Here is a 4,213-nt window from a genome sequence, read left to right as displayed (position 1 = left end):
GCCAGGCTGGTCTTGAACCCCTTACCTTGGGTGATCCACCTGCCTCGGCCTCCCAAAGTGCTGAGATTACAGGCATCAGCCACTGTGCCTGGCCTAAAACTAGTAATTTTATAGCAGGCTTACTGTACACTAGTAAGACACCAGACATTGCACTAAGCATTTCACATGTGTTATATCATTCTAATCTTCCAAACACTAGTATGAAGTAGGGGCTATTATCTCTATTTAACAAAGAGGAAAATGAATTTATTAACTAAGGAGTGGTACTATAATTAAAATACAGAATAACTCTCATCATCTAAAACTGGACTTGCTGAGATCCAGTTAAAAATTAATTTAAACATTAATTTTTTTAATTTTAATTTTTCTGTTCTTTAAAATTAATAGAGAAGAGGTCTCACTCTGTTGCCCAGGCTGGTCTTGAACTCCTGAACTCAAGTGATCCTCTCAGACGTGGCCTCCCAAAGTGCTGGGATTACAGTCGTGAACCACCACACCTGGCCTTAATTTCTAATGATAAAATGATCTAGGCATTGAGTGTCTTGTGAACTTAATGAATTATCATGGTCACATTATACTTAGCTTATAAAGGGTTTTTAAAAATTATGTATCTACTTCTGGTAAACCCTCTACAAAAAATACAAAAACTAGCCCGGTGTGGTGGCATGCCTGTAGTTCCAGCTACTTGGGAGGCTGAGGTAGGAGGATTGCTTGAGTTGAGGCTGCAGTGAGCCAAGATTGTGCCACTGAACTCCTGCTTGGGCAACAGAACCAGACCCTGTCTCAAAAATATATATATATATATGGGTATACATATTTTTTATCTACTCCCTAATTCTCTGACCTGACTGATATTGTAAATGAATCAAAAGTATCAATTTATGAACTGTTTACTTATGAGAAATTATATAAAAACCTAAACTGCTCTGCCCGGCGCAGCCTGTGCCATGTCTGTCCCTAGTCAGAGGCCTGGCTCCCTTCGCCTGTGTCCCTCACTCCATGCAGAAGCGCCTCCAGCATGTCTGACAAACTGCCCTGCAAAGTCACTGATACGGATCTGGCTGCCTGGGGACACAAGACCCTGGACACTGCAGAGGATGAGATGCTGGACCTGATGTGCGGGTAGGAGTTGTACTCGACCTCCAAACCACTGAAAGGCACCCGCATCACTGGCCGTCTGCACATGGACTGTGGAGACCGCCGTCCTCATTGAGACCCTCATCTCTCCGGCTGCTGAGGGGCAGTGGTCCAGCGGCAACCTGTTCTCCACCCAGGACCATGCGGCACTGCCATTGCCAAGGCTGGCATTCCAGTGTACGCCTGGAAGGGAGAAACAGACTAGGAGTAGCAGTGGTGCATCCAGCAGGCAGCAAACTAAAAGGACGGGCCCCTCAATGTCATTCCTCCACACCAAGTTCCCACAGCTCCTGTTGGGCATCGAGGCATCTCCAAAGAGACCCGGACTGGGGTCCACGACTTACACAAGATGATGGCCAATGGGATCTTGAAGGTGCCTGTCATCAATGTGAACAGCTCTGTCACCAAGAGCAAGCCAGCGCCCCTCACAGATGGCATCATGCAGGCCACAGACGTGGTGACTGCCAGCAAGGTAGTAGTGATAGTGGGCTATGACAATGTGGGTAAGGACTGTGCCCAGGCCCTCAGGGGTTTTGGGGCCCGCATCATTGTCACTGAGATTGACCCCATCAGTGCACTGCAGGCTGCCATGGAGGGCTATGAGGTGACAAGCATGGACAAGGCCTGTCAGGAGGACATCTTTGTCGCCACCACAGGCTGTAATGACAGCATCCTCGATTGGCACTTTAAGCAGATGAAGGATGATGTCATCATGGTAACACTGGCACTTTGACATGGAGATTGATGTCAAGTGGCTCAACAAGAACGCTGTCGGGAAGATGAACGTCAAGCCCAGGTGGACTGTTCCTGGTTAAAGAACGGGTGCTGCATCATCCTGCTGGCTGAGGGCCGGCTGGTCAACCTGGGTTGTGTTACGGGCCACCCCAGCTCTTTGATGAATAACTCCCTCACCAACCAGGTGATGGCACAGATTGAGCTGTGGACTCACCCAGACAAGTACCCCATTAGGGTTCACTTTGGGCCCAAGAAGCTGGAGGAAGCAGTGCTTGAAGCCCACTGGAGCAAGCTGAATGAGAAACTGACCAAGCTGACTGAGAAGCAGGCCCTGTACCTGGGCATGTCCCGTGACGGCCCCTTTGAGTCTGATCCCTACCGTTACTGAGAGCCAGGTCTGCCCTTCACTTTCCAGCTGCCGCTCTTACCTGGGCCTCACCTCTCCTGCCCAAGAGCAAATGGCACCAACTTTGTGATTGGTTTGTCAGCGTCCCCCATTGGCACCCTGAAGCTGGTCACTCAGTTTTTGGACTCTGCTGCATCCCTCATACTGTTCCAAATGTGGAAGGGGGAATTCAGAGGCCCCTCCTGAAGCCCAGGTTATGATGGAGGTATAATGGAGACAGCCACAGGGAACCATGAGCTCAGTGGTCTTGGAACTGCTCACTAAGTCAGTCCTTCATTAGCCTGGAGGTCAATAGTGGGGTCACAACGCCCATGTACTTTACCATCTAGGTCTTCACCTGGCCTATGGACTTATACCAATGTGCTTGTTTATAGGCTCAATGGTTCCTAAGTCCATGACAGGTGAGAAGGAGCTATATCCGAGGGCAAGGAGGAACTGTTGAAGTTGGAATGTTATTGAAAGCCTGGCTTAGTGCTGGGGCTTCTTTTAAACTATGTAACAATAAGGTTGGTACTTTCAGTGAGTATTTTACAGAAATAAAAATAGACTGTTAAGGAACAACCAAGAGACGACAGAGAAGCAACAGCCAGAGATTGTGAGGGGCCAGAAAAAGTAAAAGCAAGCATAGATACACCACCACTTTGTAACGGGATGGTTCTTATCACGACCCTGGGTCAAAAAGAGTAATTTGGTTTAAAATGTTTGTATAATGCTTATAATGTTAAAAGAAAGCGGCGGCAGGGGGGTGGGGGGCGACCTTAGCCTCCCAAAGTGCTGGGATTACAGGCGTGAGCCACCGCACCCGGCCATACTGGTGATAATTTTTAGAGCACAATTATTTTACAAAATGTTTACTATTTATGAAAGGAGAAAACAATTGTTTTTGACAATTGCTTATGGTGATTTCAGGTTTTTTTCTTTTTTCGTTGTTTGTTGTTGTTTTGAGACAGGGTCTTGTTCTGCTGCCCAGGCTAGAGTGCAATGGCACAATCATGGGTTACTATAGCCTTGATCTCCTGGGCTCAAGCAATCCTCCTGCCTCAGCCTACCGAGTAGCTGGGACTACAACCTCATGCCACAAGGCCTGGCTAATTTTTTAATTTTTTTGTAGAAACGAGGTCTCCCTATGTTGCCCAGGCTGGTCTGATTTCAGTTTTATAAATTCATAGAAATATTAGTCAAGAAAGCCTAATCACTTTAGTTTTTATGCCAGAAAATCTGCATTTACACTTATTTCTGCCCCGGAATGCATTCTGCTAAAAATGGACTTTTCTAACTATCGTTGGTTATCTCAGATCTCCCACTATTATCTTTTGTGCATCTGCTCATCAAGTTGCACAGATTTCCAAAAGGGATTAGCAGTCTTAACAACTTTGCCACTGTATTAGCTATACCAATAGCATTCTTTGTGTTTTTCTTATCTTTTGCTTTAGCAAATGTGTTATTGTTTTAGTATCATTCGGTATGGATAACAATCTGGAATCTACGTCTAAAACATGTCCTTTTTTCGTTTTTTTTTTTAAAGACCAAACATAAACCATTAATTATAATAAGAAATGCCTAAAGAAATTTATTTTTATTTATTTATTTAGTTATTTATTTTTGAGACTGAATCTCACTGTCATCCAGGCTGGAGTGCAGTGGTGCATTCTCGGCTCACTGCAACCTCTGTCTCCCGGGTTCAAGTGATTCTCCTGCCTCAGCCTCCAGAGTAGCTGGGATTACAGGCGCCCGCCACCATGCCCAGCTAATTTTTGTATTTTTAGTAGAGATGGGGTTTTAACATATTGGCCAGGCTGGTCTCAAACTCTTGGCCTCAAGTGATCCGCCTGCCTTGGCCTTCCAAAGCGCTGGGATCACAGGCATGAGCCACCGCACCCGGCCCTAAAAACACATTTTTTTTCTAATTTTGGGAAGCAACAGGTACTCTGATTA

General features: G+C 46.0%; 1 pseudogene; it reads left to right on the top strand.

The window, feature by feature from the left end:
* The first annotated feature begins 1,018 nt into the window (after positions 1 to 1,018).
* On the top strand, positions 1,019 to 2,260 carry LOC105551777 (annotated as a pseudogene).
* The last annotated feature ends 1,953 nt before the right edge of the window (positions 2,261 to 4,213 follow it).

The sequence above is a fragment of the Mandrillus leucophaeus genome, unplaced genomic scaffold (assembly GCF_000951045.1).
Source record: "Mandrillus leucophaeus isolate KB7577 unplaced genomic scaffold, Mleu.le_1.0 Scaffold532, whole genome shotgun sequence".
Lineage (NCBI taxonomy): Eukaryota > Metazoa > Chordata > Mammalia > Primates > Cercopithecidae > Mandrillus > Mandrillus leucophaeus.
Note: the sequence above shows the minus strand (reverse complement) of the source record. Positions and strands in the feature narration are given on the sequence as shown.